This window comes from Balaenoptera physalus, assembly GCF_965194825.1.
Source record: "Balaenoptera physalus genome assembly, chromosome: 17".
Taxonomy (NCBI): Eukaryota; Metazoa; Chordata; class Mammalia; order Artiodactyla; family Balaenopteridae; genus Balaenoptera; species Balaenoptera physalus.
Genome location: NC_138895.1, coordinates 9,261,789 through 9,276,950, shown reverse-complemented (window position 1 = coordinate 9,276,950; position 15,162 = coordinate 9,261,789). Strand labels below are relative to the sequence as shown.

The following is a 15,162-nucleotide window of genomic DNA, read 5'->3' as shown; positions in this document are numbered from 1 at the left end:
TTCTGAACTCAACTGAAAATGTTTTCTGTGAAGAAAAAGTAAATTGCTCTACTTAAGGTTTCTGTTGCCTAGGTAAGTAGTGGGAAAAATTTCTCTTTTTTATAAAAATGAAAATCACTTTTCAAAAATATTCCCAAAGGCTACACTGTTCATCATTGGTATATTTAACTCATGCACCCTATTATTTAACAGAGAAAATTATAACCTGTTAGCACAGAATTCTGAAATGTTAATTAGTTTTCCCTATGTATTTTCCAAGAACTGTGTAGAGTTTTTGTACTGGCTTAGTTCTAGAAAAAAAAATGTGATGTCCATTTGCTACAATTTTTCCAAATGGAATGCTAAAATTTTTTCCTATGAGTTACTTTGGAACATTGAAAGTGACTTTTCAGAATAATAATTTTTATCTTTTTATCTTTGATATATAAAAGCTGTAATTTTTTAAACCTTTATACTATCTCCATCTTTAATAGTTGGAGATTTCCTTTGGAACCAGGATTTATTTCATGATTTGGAAATTTTATTTTCTTTTTCCAAGTAAATTCTTGTTCTTCAGACTTCTTCCCTGGCTATTCAAGTCCTAATGAATATGGTAAATGATCACAAACAAGCCAAACTAGAAGACTAATTTTTTTTCCCCACACTTAACATATTATTATTTTATTCAGTCCCAACATCTTGGGGTTGGAGTTCTCTTTAAAGATTTTTCGATGTGGACCATTGAAGACGACTAATTTTTATTCACACCTAATCAGCTGCTCTTATGAAACCTTCAATCTATATATTGCTCATAAAGTGTTATTCTAAGCACTTTACACTTTATTATGTATAACTTTCAAACAACTGCTACAGTTAAGTTACCCTAACTTAAAATTAAGAACCCAGGACTCAGTGAACTTAAATAAATTTCTCATTTTCTCAGTTATGTAGTCTCTGAATTGGGATTCAACCCAGCTCTGTCTGTACCTGAAGTACATAAGCTTTATCTGCCATATGACTATATTGGACTTAACATGGTCCAGTCACTTACTAGCAAAGAACTCTGTGGCCAAGTGAGAAGCCAGCTTCTCAGTTTTACTAACAGGCCACAGAAATTCCCTAAACCCGCAAAGTATATGGCTCTTTGACAAAGCCAGGAAAAAGGCTCCCGTAGACCTTCTAAGACAAGCCTGAAATGAACTGACCCACTTGGATGCTGGTGGAAAAGCTGTGGCATGGCTGACCTGTCCTCTGAGAGGGTCCCAGCTGGGGGAGGAGGGCTTTCTCCCTGGAGAGTGTAAACACAAAGTCACGGAACCTCAAGCCAGGTGGGGCCACAGGGAAACAAAACCACACTGTCATGACATGCCATGACATGACTGCCTTCATGCCTTAACCCCACTCATCAGAGAAACATGGCCCAGAGAATGCTTGACGCTCACAACTCTTAACGGTAAGTGTTAAGACTGAACTGTCCTGTGAGAAGGCAGAAGAACAGAAGATAAAGATGGAAGTTTCCTCTATCTGAAACTAACTTTTGTCAGTTGGGGTAGAAAATGAGAAAAGCAAGGCAATGGTTTCCCTACCCTTTCCAAGTTTACTCTCAAACAGCATCTTAATTTGGATAACCTCTGCCATATGCGTGACAAATCACACATTATTCACTTTAGGATACAGGAAGGGCTCAATGTTGGTGAAAAAGTAACCCATCCCTTGACTTAATATTTCATGAATAAACATTTTTATTAAGAGGTAAATTAGAAATGCCTTTCTATATTTGCATTCCTTGAATGGACATAGGGATGCATAACAGAAGAAAATTATTCAATGTCTTTGCTCTTCCAAAGAACAAAATACCTTGTTTATGAAGTTGTTTCCTGATACAATTTCATAACTGCATGGAATCCAGTTAAGTTTTCAGGTCCGTTGGGGATCACTTAAAGGAACATAGGAGTGCATTATCTTAGAGAATTAATGTTATTTTTCAAATGCTTTTTCTATGAATAAAATGGATATTCAGTTCCATCTAAGGAGAGCAACTGCCTTTATAACCCCTGTAGGGATAAACATCTAGGAGCAATAGTTATCTGCCCAGTTCCATATACCTTTTGCTTTTAGGAACAGACAAGGAGAATCATTGCTGCCACCTCTAGGAAAGGCACTGAGAGCCCTGGCATCATGATACTTTCCTGGAAAGTTATGGGGAGGCCATTTGGATGTTCTTTACACTCTGACTGTTTAAGGTATATTAGCTGAAGATACTAGTGGACAAAGGGATCGTTCATTTACATAGTTTTTATGAAAGGAGTTAAATGAAATCACTAACTTGGTGATAGAAATAGGGATATAATCCAGGCTGTGAAATAAGAATCACAGACAGAAGGTAAAATTAAGATGATGCCTGGGATTGGAGAATAGGTGAAAATGAGAACAAAGAAATAAGCATAGGAAGAAGGAATTTCAATGTGAAGAACATTTATTTGAACATAATGAAGGAGGAAGAGGAAACATTGACCATGGAGTAAAAGCAAAAGTTATGAAATCCTTTGGATAAGAAAGAAAAATACATGTGAAAGTAGGATTTCTAAATAGACATGGAAAAATAATTTATAAAAAGAAACTACTAACTTTGAGGTATAGTTCCCCACTTTAGTTCCCCTCTTCCCTTTATAAATGAAATTTAAAAAAATACAACAGGAATATTCTTAAGGCTCTAACATTTTGCTACCAAATAAGAAAGAGCATCTAAAATTTTGAGATGTCACTACCTATGTGCATTTTTATATTATTTTTTGCACGTACTTTGCGTGCTGAGACAAATCAGACTTCACAATTCATTATTTTTGTAAATCTCTTTATGAAACTCAAAATCAATCCTGAACAATACATAATATACTATATTATATACTATCATATATATTATAGCATAATAAATCCAATAAATCTTAAATAGGTATCATAGCTGTTGTCTTGTTAATATCCTGATGATATAACTCTTTAAATACAGCTTCAAATAAGTTATTTCTCATTCAGTTATTTGGAGAAATAAATGAAGAAAATACATAAGCATTTTGTTGGGTTTGGAATTTTGGAAAAGTTTCACTTTATTTTCTTCTCTTTCAATATGACTGATTTATTTTTCACATCTGCTTAATCTAAAATCTAAATCTTATTTCAATGTTTAAAATTTGTTAAGTATATAGTCTCAGCAAAAGTTTTTTTATAAGCTATTAAAATCCTGACGTTATCATATGTTCAAGTTCATGAATCCTTGGAGAATGATATTTATATTTCCGCATTCATTTGGCAATGGAAGAATAGTTTGCATAAGAGCTTCATTAATGCAAAACAAACTTCTTAGTTTCATAATATTATTTTAATATTAATAATGATATGCCTTAAAGTGTCCATATTTCAGTAAATTTTAGTAAAATTGATAGGTGGAAGAAGATGTGAATATATATTATTCATGTACAAACAAATCATTCATGTTTTTACAGAAGCTAATCTTTGGGGAACCACAGGTATCCGTATGATAAAAATGACTGAAAAGGATACATATGCAAGGGGAAAAATGACAGTAAGCTGGATCTTGTTAAGTACCAAATGTTGCCAACTGAAGTGATGACATAATTTTCAATACGAGATTTCATAGACAATTTGAAAAATTGCCCAGTAGTCAGATTTAACAGCCAAATGATTTGCAGGGAAAAAAAAAAAAAAAGATAATTTTTCCCACGCTATTTTTTATGCAACAAAAAATATTTTGCATCTACTCTGTGTCCAGCTCTGTGCTAGATACAGAGACTACAAAGGTAAGTAAGATTCAGTTTCTGATTACAAACAAATTACAGTTACAGGAACTCATGGACCAAGTTTAAACCACTTTCTAAAACACGCACAACTAATTTTTCCTAAATTTTGGTCCACAAATTAAAAATAAGAATAAAATTATGTGTTAATATTTTTGTGAAGGTGGTCATCCCTGATTACACATTCCCCCCAAAATTCACATTGGGCCCTGAAATATCTGAATTATTTTTCATAGACATCCAAATTACTGTTTAGCTTTGTGTTTTCTAAACAATCACAATGACCCTTCTGCTTCATGTGCCTAGAGCAACAGCACCTTAGGACGTGTATCAATATTGTTAAACAAACGAAATACTTAATGACTACCGAATGTTGATATTTTAACATATTCCTCCTGAGACCTTGGGAAGTGATACAAAATAATTTCATTATGTAAATATAAGGCAAATTAAAATTATCTCATATAAAAAGTAATTACTGAGAGCCCTGGCTGGTATGAATGAATGGTCTGATTAAATCTGACCACTTTACTTTCTGTGAAACATAATTTAGCAGATATGCATATGAATAGAAGAGGGAAATTAAATCAATTTATTTAAAATGGAAAATTCTGGAAAAGTTCACAACTGAAATAATCTCACTAGTCAAAACACATGTCTTCTGCAATTTGTGAAATATTTAATATATTGCAGGAGAGGGTGTCACTTGAACCAGGATTTGACTGGCACTGAGCCACTTCGTCATTCACCCGGGGTGAGTCCTGAGTGTTGGATTATAAACATTCTCAGGAACATTCACCACCAACTCTCCTATGTACCCAAATTCTGACCTTGGTGTTTATGCAGATGCGGTTTAGTTGAAGCCTTGATAAACTCAGTTCCTGTGCTCTGATTACTGCGTAACATGGTACTATTTTCTACTGATTTAAAAACCCTTCTCGAGCCCTCCAGTCCCGCATGATAAAGCCCACACTCACAGTATCTATATGGCCCTTGTTATCTGCCTTCCGATCCTCCAGCCTCAACTCTGCTTCCTCCGTGCCTGTCTCCAGAGCAGCCATCCCGCTCCTCTTCCAGTTCCTTCACAGGCTCCGCCCCCTCTTAGCTCTGAGCCTCAGTGTTTCATAGTCCATTTACAAGGAAAGCTCTTCTCATTCTCCACCCGGATAACACATTCCTGCTCTTTTCTTGTTGTTGTTAGAACTCAGCAAAATAAAATTCCGGTTTATTGTTGGGCAACACTGTTTCACACATACATCAAACAGGACAAAATAAATAAATAAATAAACAGCAACTTCATAGACAAAAAAAGGAAAAAAAAGAAACGTTCTATCTTTGGCCTTTTTAACCATCTCATACAAACCGACTACTTACAGTACAGCTAAGTACGTACACAAAAAAAGTTACTGGAATGGTCGGAAGAAAATTGTTTTTTGGTTGTTGTTTTTGCTTTCTTTACAGAGTTTTTTTTTCTCCTTTGAGATTATAATGAACATGGTCACACCACAAGTAAAGTCAGATGTAGGACTGAGAACGCTCCGAAGGCTGGTTTGGTCATCCGAGATCATTAGAAATGGCTGACCCCCTAACAATATGTACAAAAATATAAAATGCAAATAAAAAATACAAAAAAATTTTCCTTTTTAAAGTACTTTAAGAAAAAAAGCGGGGCCTTTTAAGTTGTGGTTCTTTTTTCCTCCCGTTGCAAGTTCGCGTTGTGGTTCTGGCTGGGTGGCGGGGAGCGCGTGTCATCTGCGGGTGGCGCTGCCGCATGGGTGGGCAGGCAGGCGGGGCTCTACTCGAAGGGGACCACGTCTAGATCCTGAGACGGGAAGTGGAGGGTGACTAGGTCACGGTGGCCCTTTAAGTTTAACTTCTCCTTTTTTGCTGTCCAGTCCTCCTCCTCGGTCTTCCGCTTCCGTCAACATCGTCGTCCTCTTCATCTTCAGCTGCCCGTCTGCATGTAGCTGCCTCGGCCTCATCTTCATCTCCATCCTCCTCCTCATCGTCATCTTCCTCCTCCTCCTCTTGTTCATCTACCTCACTGTCTGCCTCCCGCTCCCCATGTTCCTCGTTAGCATTTCCATGAGCAGGTGCCTCTCCCCCATTCTCCGCCTCCTCCACAACTTCCTTCTTTTCTTAAGTCCTTGGTGGTGATTTCGGAGCTGGTGTCCGCGGCCGCATCTGACATGATGGGGCACACCGGTGATCCGATGCAGCGGGTTAAGAAGAAAGCGGGAGTGAAGTAAGTCAGAAAGAGAAAAACAAATACCGTATGCTAACACATATATGTGGAATCTAAAAAAAAAAAAAAAAAGGTCATGAAGAACCTAGGGGCAAGACAGGAATAAATACACAGACCTACTACAGAATGGACTTGAGGACACGGGGAGTGGGAAGGGTAAGCTGGGACGAAGTGAGAGAGTGACATGGACATATATACACTACCAAATGTAAAATAGATAGCTAGTGGGAAGCAGCCGCATAGCATAGGGAGATCAGCTCAGTGCTTTGTGACCACCTAGAGGGGTGGGATAGGGAGGGTAGGAGGGAGACACAAGAAGGAAGAGATAGGGGTATGTATGTATACGTATAACTGATTCACTTTGTTACACAGCAGAAACTAACACACCATTGAAAAGCAATTATACTCCAATAAAGATGTTTAAAAAAAGAAGAATGCAGGAGTTCGACGGCCCTGGTGACAAAGCTGCCGGAGTCCGGCGGTGACTGCGGCGGGCGGGGAACCAGACACAGGAACGATGCAAAGATGGCTTTTCCAAGCAGCCAGTCCATTCCTGCTCTTGGAGTGTCATTTTACACTTTATTCCCTGAGGAGAAAATGACCTTATCCTAAGATTAGAGAATACGTACTGTGTCTACCTTGGTGAATCCACAGCATTAAGCAAATTCCTAGCCTTTAGATTTTATTCATCCTTTCAATCATTCCCTCATTATTCGATAAATATTTACTGATCATCTGATACATGGCAGGCACTGTTCTAGACATGAGGGATGCAAGAGCAATGTAGGACCAAGTCCCTTCCTCCTGAGGCTCAGGTTCTTGTCATTAATATAGACAACTGAGACATGAAAACAGAAGAACATTTCAGAAAGTCATAAATACTATGAGGAAAATCAATCATGGGTCAGGGATAGGGTCTCTTGGAGAAAGTTTCATTTGAGCGGGGTCTTAAATTTTAAAAAAGAAAAGCCACATCAAACTCAAGAAAAAGAACACTCTAGTCAGAGGAAATGTAAGTGCAGAGCCCTGAGAGGGGATGAGCTTGGCATATTTGTGGGAATGGAAAGAGCAGTGCCTGGAAAAGAGTGGAAAATGAAGCATCACGGGTAACAAGCACCTAGCTTAGACAGCCTCCAAGTCCTGTGGCACACCGCAGGTCCTAGTGTGCAGACTGGACTTGATTTTAAAGCAAAAAGGAAGCCACTGGAGGCTACGGAGCAGAGGAGGGCCATGTTCTTACAGGCTTTAGAAAACTTACACTGCTACTAATGAAATGTAGGAGGAACAAGAATGGAAGCAGAAGTGATGATGGCTTGAACTAAGGTTTAGAGGAATCATTGGCAAGATTCAGGATCTAATTTGGGAAATAGAGTTTTGAAGCATCTGATAATTTAAATGCCGAAGGTAGAAGAGAGAGAGAAATCAGTAAATACTTATTTAAATTAATCCTCTTATTTCATTTTAAGAATAATGCAAAAAGAAGAGTTTTAGAGCACATCGTGTTTTTTCAGCCTCAGCACTATTGATATTTTGATCTGGATAATTCTTTGCTGTGGGGAACCTTCCAGCACTTTGTAGGATGTTTAGCAGCATCCCAGAAGACAGTAGCAAGCCTTGATTTTGATAACCAACAAAGTCTCCAGGCATTGCCAGATGTCCTCAGAGGATGAAATCTAACCTGGCTGAAAACCACTGGATTAGATATAAAAAATGATGCTTCATTTGAAATAATATTACAAATATTAGGCTATATTTATCATGGGAAGTAATAATATTTTCTTTTCTTAAAACTTGCAAGTAAAATATTACAACCATCTTTTCTGGATGACTTGTTTGCAGCTGTTTTTGTGAGAATATTTTCAGATGTATCATTCAGTAATACATGGCCTGCAGGACATTGCCTGATGATAAACCCGCCTATGCCATTCACTAGCTAGGGTCAGTGATGATAACAGCAGAACCTTTCTCGTGGAGATTGTTTTACATGTAACATCTGCAGAGCACCTAGAACAGTCCTGGCACATAGTAAGCACTCAATAAACACTAGTTTGTTGTTGTTGTTGTAATTATCAACTCAGAGAAAACTACTGGTGACTTGCGGGGGATTCCATAAAGAAAAATATTTTTCTTCTCTCAAAGAACCTTATCTGGACTTCCTACAAACTAATAGTAATATAAGAGGTGATTGAAGTTCCTGTGATTTACTCGAGTCCCTGTCACAGTATGGGGATGAGTCACAGTAGTGGGCTTTATCTAGAGGCTGTTCTAGACTTGTCTCTGGTTCAGGAACATTTCTGCCTATCCTCCTACCCTCCCCCTTCTCAATCTAGAGACATTTCCAGGGTAGAGTGATTGGGAAAGCAGTGGGTACCTCTTTGGAAGTTATGGAGAATGTGGATTCTCTTCAGACATTAGAGGTATGAACAAGCTGACGAGTGACACTGATTAGCCTTTTAACTCACGATGCATTTAAGGGATGCAATTTGTTTTCTCATAGTAAATATCACAGTATAAACCTGATGCTCGCTATAACTAAACTGACATCGTAAGTCATGTGGTCCAGTCACAGAGCAAAGAACACAGACCAATAACTATAAGCAACTACAAAGTAACTCAAGTATTCTTTGTATTTTTCACGTGTAGTGAATAGCGTACACAGTCCATGACAATACTTAGCTTTCTTCCTTATTTTTTTTCACATAAATCCCTTAAGCCTCATAGCTTATATCTATCATTCCCTAAATTTCTTCCCTAGTCCGATCTTATCCGTCTCTCTTTTTCTACTGCCCCCTTCTCATTTTCAATCTGCAATATGAAATTCAAAAGGTTAAATATGGTAGAGAAGGGGGGAAAAGCTGGGCAGGGAAGGTTAGCCTACTTGTTGATGGACAAATGGCAAAAATACGTGCGATGATAATCCTTTGATATATTTTGTCTGATTCCAGCACTACATAATTTTGCCACACTGTTCTCTTCTTTCCTAAAGCTTTCTCATGTTTTAGATTTACCTCTTGCTGGTCAAATCAAGGATCAAACAGTACATTCGTCCACTATGATCCCAATACTTTATCTTGTCTTGTTCCATTTTCCTTGCCAGATTCCACTGCCCTTCACCAGCCTCAGGTAAATTAGGATATGTCCATTCATTTCAAGTCACATTTTCAAGTCCTCCATGATTTATGAGCTACCCAGTGTTAATACAGGTTAAAGTGCAAATATAAGTGCACTTATATTCATATTTAATATGATTAAACTCTGATTTAATTAAACTATTTCCTCAACTACTCTTAACTATCCATCTTGTTGCCTTGTGTATATGGTAATCTCCACCTTCAAACCATTGTTCTTACATGCTCTTCCTTAGCAGAACCCTTCACCCTCTCCTTTGTAGCAAACACAGTTTTGCTCATGTTGAAGGCTCTTTTCAAGTGTTTCCACTGAAGACTTCCTATTTTTAAAATTCACAATAATTCCTCTAGTCTAACAAATGAAGCATTAATAATTTATAGTACTATACAAGATGTCACTTGACTGCAAATTATTTTGTACTAATTACTAATTGTTTTTACTTTATTAGCCTCATTTCCTCAATAAGATTGTGAGATCTTCAATCAATGGAGCTTGCTAGAGTATAACTAAAGAAAGTTTATCTTAATTATCACAAATGATAAAGAAAATGCCTTTTTGATGTTTTTTTAGGAAAGATATAGTTATCCTTACTCTGTCACTTAGTGCCTAAGACTTGAATGGGTACATACAAGGTATCCAATAAATACTTGTTGATTTGATATGGCAAATATGTAAATAACTTCATTACTTATATTTTTATAACATAAAAGAGAGAATGATACCCTTCACTAAAGATTGCATTTGCCTGTAATATATGAAATGTGTATGTTATATGAGTTCTTAGGAAGAAGAGCTCTGTATAACTTTTTAAAAAAACATAACATTGAATTGATGCTAAATATTTTTCCCTCAATCTAGGAAATAAAAATATAAGTTGCTCAAGGCCGAATTTAAGCAGTGATTCTCAAACTTTAGCAGAATCAGCATCTCCTGGAGAGGATGTTAAACATGAAACAAGCTGCTGAGTTGAACCCCAGAGTCTCTCATTCAATAGGCCCAGGGTTGGACCTAATAATTGCATTTCTAACAAGTTTTCTGGTGATGCAGAGCTGCTGTTCCTGGGAACATACCTGGAGAACCAGTGTGTAAAGTATTCTTTTTTATAAGAAGAAAAATCAGCTGCTTTAGTCATACCTTCACCATGTTCCGAGAAGCATGATGGAGGAAGGTGAAAAAGCCCAAGGAAATAACTATTCATGATTATTTTATTCAAGACAAGGTATTCAAACAAGGGAAGTCTAGTTTCTCAGAAACTGGGAGGCAGGTTGTTCGCACTGCAAAGGAGTATTAGCGTGACCCGATGCTTCAGCTTCAATTTGTCCACCCAGATGCCCCTGATCCAAGCCTCAGGGTCCCACACTTTCCCAATGACAATCCTCAATTTCACATGAAAAACTTGACGAGACTGTGAATCCATTCTATGTTGTAGTTCTGCAAACTTCACAACTAAAGCCTATGTTAAGTTTTTCAGAAAATTTTTTCCGATGGCTTCGTAAGTAAGAGGTTCTTCTAGGGCATAGAAGCTCTTTGTTCTCTGATCATGACTTGACCTGAGAGTTTACAGAATTGAGTTTGTGTTTCTGTAGGAACCCCAGTGCAGTTAGAAAAATCCATCCCATGCCACCACATGCTGGAGTCGGCTCATACCAGCTAGCATGATGTGTGTATCTCTTCCCAACTCTGTGTTCAGTGGCACCACATTTGAGGATCGATATTGGTCATGGTGGGAATATTTACACCTAGGAAACTGACCATGACTACAGATAATTTTCTTTGAGAATCAGTTGTTAACATTTACCAGCCCAGTACTAATTCCATGTCACTGTTTCTGTAGTCAACATTACTGTAAAATTCAGTGCAGAAACCTCATGGTCCCCAAGACAATTTCTTGAGAAGGCACTTCATCAAAATCAATCGAAGGTGATTACTCATAATTCTGCGGTATCCTAGGACTAATTAGCATCTCATTTCCCATTGGCAAGGAGCCTGGGATTGTGTTCAAGCTCTGAGACATAAGCCAGCCAACTCCCAAATCCCGACTTTGAGGGACTATTTCCTGGGACGACTCCTGATAAAAAACTTCTCTATCAGTCTATTGTCTACTCAGGAGACAAACGGTGGTAGTTATTTTAACAGAGAATTTAATATGAAGAATTGTTAATTTGTACAGAATTGTAAACTAGGTAACAATGCAAAAAAAAAATCCACATTAAGGTATCATGGCAATATATTTTATATTAGGTATATTGTATACCTAAACCTATATATAGAGGAAATATCTACAACATTATCATGGGGAAAGGTAAGCTGGGGGAGAAGTTGAGATTATTTAACATTTAGAAGCTTGGGAAATGAGCTCCATCAAGCTGAAACGCAGACCTCAGAGAAGGGATTTGATTCTATTTGGCTAGTTCTGGTGTTTTTGAGCTTGGAGGAGGGAACCTGTGTTCTGGGACCCTAATGACCGAGGAGAGGATCATGTGGGCTGATGCTGGTGTCCGTGTCAGGATGTCTCAGGAGAACAGGAAAATAGGTAATACAACAATGGCATTGCAAACACACAGATAACTATGCCTGGGAATTGATGCTAGGGTACTAGACAAAGGAGAATACAATACAACACGGGGTCAGACCAAAATGATTGATGTGGGTGCACTTACTAGAACTTTCGGATTTACTGTGTTAATGAGTGAATTTGAAAGCTTAGGTGATTATATGACTAAAACTTGGACTCAAGCATGGTCTACCTCTAAAGATGTTGATTTCAAAACTTTCCTAGCATAATAGAGAGAAAGAAATGCAAAGGTTTAGGCAATAGGAATATTAGAAACAATAAACCTGTTTCTCCAAATGTTGGAAAAACTGAACACCGTAATCAAAGAACAGGCTTTGCATATGAGTAGAACTGAATCTTTAATATTTGCAGATTCAATTCTTACACAGTGAATAATTATAAAAGTGTCATCAACTCCCAGTGTGGATATCAATTTATAACTGGGTCCAAAGCTAGGACTTCTATTTCCTAAATGAGTATTTTTCTATAAAAGTGTAATTTTAATAGCCAAGTTCCAGAACTTTATTTTTGTCAAAATGAGTATTTTCTAACATTGCTCTGTTTTTCCCTGTAAAATGGGTATAACACCCGACTTTCAATTATCATATGTTGTATTCTTTACTTGGAAGGTGTCTCTGTCCCTCATCACTACTTCATCTAGCATCCTGTCATTCTCAGTTTTAATATCACTCCTTCAGCAAAGTCCTCCCATGTCACGTGAATTTATCCTTTATGGTTTCGACCACAATGGAAATTGATTAATGGTGATGAGTGCTTAATGTCTGTCCTCTTTTTAGTCTGGTTATGAGAGCAGTGGTCATTTCTGTACTGTTAATGGCATCCCCTCAGAAGATGCTCAATATACACCTGTAGAATGGATGAATGTGTATCATATAAAGCACCTGACACAAGTAGATACGCAATAAATGATAGTCAGTGCTATATTCATCATTTGTATTTTTATATTATAATTTTTCTAATTTACTGTAAAGTCTTTAATAAAAATCTGCCATGGTGTTATTTTGTGCAGTGACCTTTTTTTTGTCCTACAGAGATTAGAGACTATAGCATAAAAATCAAAGGGCAAATTTTATCACTTCAGCAGATGAATACGTTGGGCCTTATTTACCTGCAGAATTTTATAGATGTGAAGCTTTTCAGAATAGGAAGTTTTCCCTTTGTTCTGATGCTAGAAAAAAAATGCTGATATTCTCTTTAGTTTATACTCAGAGTTAAATATTTTTTTAAACAATTCACTTTTGACTGTAGGCCAAAGCATTAAAACATGGTGAATGATCCACTTAGCATGTTCAGGCATACTCGCTGTCTATATGGCTAGCAAACTTACCACAGAGAGTTAGGTCATAACCCAAAGCAGCCAGATAGCCAAGAATCACCTTTCCTCTAAACAGGAACTTTCCTACCAGCTCCCTGATCCCAGGCAGGCCATTGTCAATTTGTTTGTGCCTATAGAAACTCACCTGGTATCTACCCGGCCAGATCAGTATTTGCAAAAGATGAGGTAATTCTTGTAGAAATAACTCCCTTAGAATCCTTGACTCCTACTCCAAAGGACTCATACAAAGGTGCCATGAAAGAAACTGATAGCCCATGACTTTGTTCTTTGGAAAAGTAAAGGCATTTGGGTAACATTGCCCCATATACTCTGAGGCAGAGTTAATTTTCTGAAGCAAATAAACGAGCTCCCAAAAGATTTTCTCTCCACGGGTGCCTTTTCCTCTCTCTAAATTTGCCTGTGGATATGGATATGCAGAATTTCTCTACTTAATAGCTAATGTGTATTGAATGCGTACACTGTGCTTTATACTTATATAAAAATTAATGTTTACAGTTACCTTATAACGTAACTACTATATCCCCAATTTCCAAAATAGCTATTATCCCCAATTTCTAAATGAGAAAACTGAGGCACAGCAAAGTTAAATAAATTATAACTCATATGTTCTGCAACTAGTAACTGATGAAACTGAGAGTTAAATGAAGCTGGTCCAACCCAGAACGTCCACTCTTCACTGGTATGTAACACGGCTGGAGAAAAGAGTGGTGATGAGTGGGAATTTACCTTTCTCTCTGATGTGTATATTTATATAAATAGAAAATATATGAATTTATTTGACTAGTCAAAGACATATGCCACGCTCTCTCACGCTGTGTTGTTGCAGATCAAACAACAACAACAACAGAATGGACTGAGATGAGGGATGCTCAGGGAGGACTTAATGAATGAGGTGAGCCTGAACAGTGAACGTGCTTACGAGGCAGAGGTGATGCGGTGCAGAGGGACTGACGAAGACCTGCCAAGTGGAGGAACAGCTGGGCACAGGCACGAAGGTGTGAAGCGGCACGTGCTCCCACCGAACAGCAGGTGCCAGGGCGCTGACTGTGGGGAGTAGCTCTCTAGCTGTTGGCTTCACCTCTCTTCTCCAGGCATGCCTTCTGCTTCCCGTGCCTCGATTTTAAAGGCTGGGGCAGAGGTATCATCCACCATGTGGCACTTTTTTTAATCAAAATTTCCCAGGGAGGGACAGATTACTCTAGACGAGTGTCTGTTGAATGAATAAATGGTTGCATTCAAGTGTAGGGATTGCCAGGTTAAATAAGAAAGACGAAAAAATGGGGAATTAAAAAGTCTGTTCTTGATCTGGTTTGGAGACAGCTAAAAGGACATTTCTACTTTCTTTAAATGTTTTCGTATTCCCGATTATAAAAATTTCTTCTAAATATGCTGACATTTTTATTCAATCAGCTAGAATGCTCACTAGAAATAAGATCATGAATTAATATAAATGCATCAAATAGTCCACTCCTGTAGTTAAATGCAGCTTGTACATAATTCAAAATAAAAATATTAATAAACACTTTTTTTCTGTGGCAACCATATTCTTTTCTATGTCTGGAATTCGGGCCAAACTAATTTGTGCTGTATTTATTGAGACATAAAATTTACAGTAATCAATATTTTGCTTAAACTTGTAAGTGAAACACTCTTAATTTCATGTATGTAAGCTGACTGACAGACTTAAACAGAACAAATTAAAACAAATGACATCTTTGTGTTTGCTCTAATTCCAGCTTTTGTCTGAAACCATTATTGCTATAGTAATTGATTTTATCATACTCAAAAATAACAGATTTTCAAAAATATTCTATTAACCTGAAAAGATTAAATTACTTTCTGCTGTCTTATTAGCAATCAGTGGTAGTAAGGACTGTGAAAGTGCCTTAGAGAATGCTTAATTATCTTTCTGAGATCCTCTGAGAACAAATGAAAGAGAGGCATATAAAAACAAAAGTTAATTAACTTGTCCTAAGGACTATACACATCCAATTAAAGTATAAATAAAATATTGTTAACTTACCATAGGTTGTTTATGATAGGTAATTTATGCAAGAATAAGAATAAGCAATAAAAAACATTTTAG

At 37.3% G+C, this 15,162-nt stretch overlaps 1 pseudogene across 1 annotated transcript; it reads right to left on the bottom strand.

Moving 5' to 3' along the window:
- Nucleotides 1–330: 330 nt before the first annotated feature.
- On the bottom strand, nucleotides 331–13,998 carry LOC309646915 (annotated as a pseudogene). Its single transcript has one exon. The product of its transcript is annotated as an uncharacterized misc_RNA (transcript).
- Nucleotides 13,999–15,162: the final 1,164 nt, after the last annotated feature.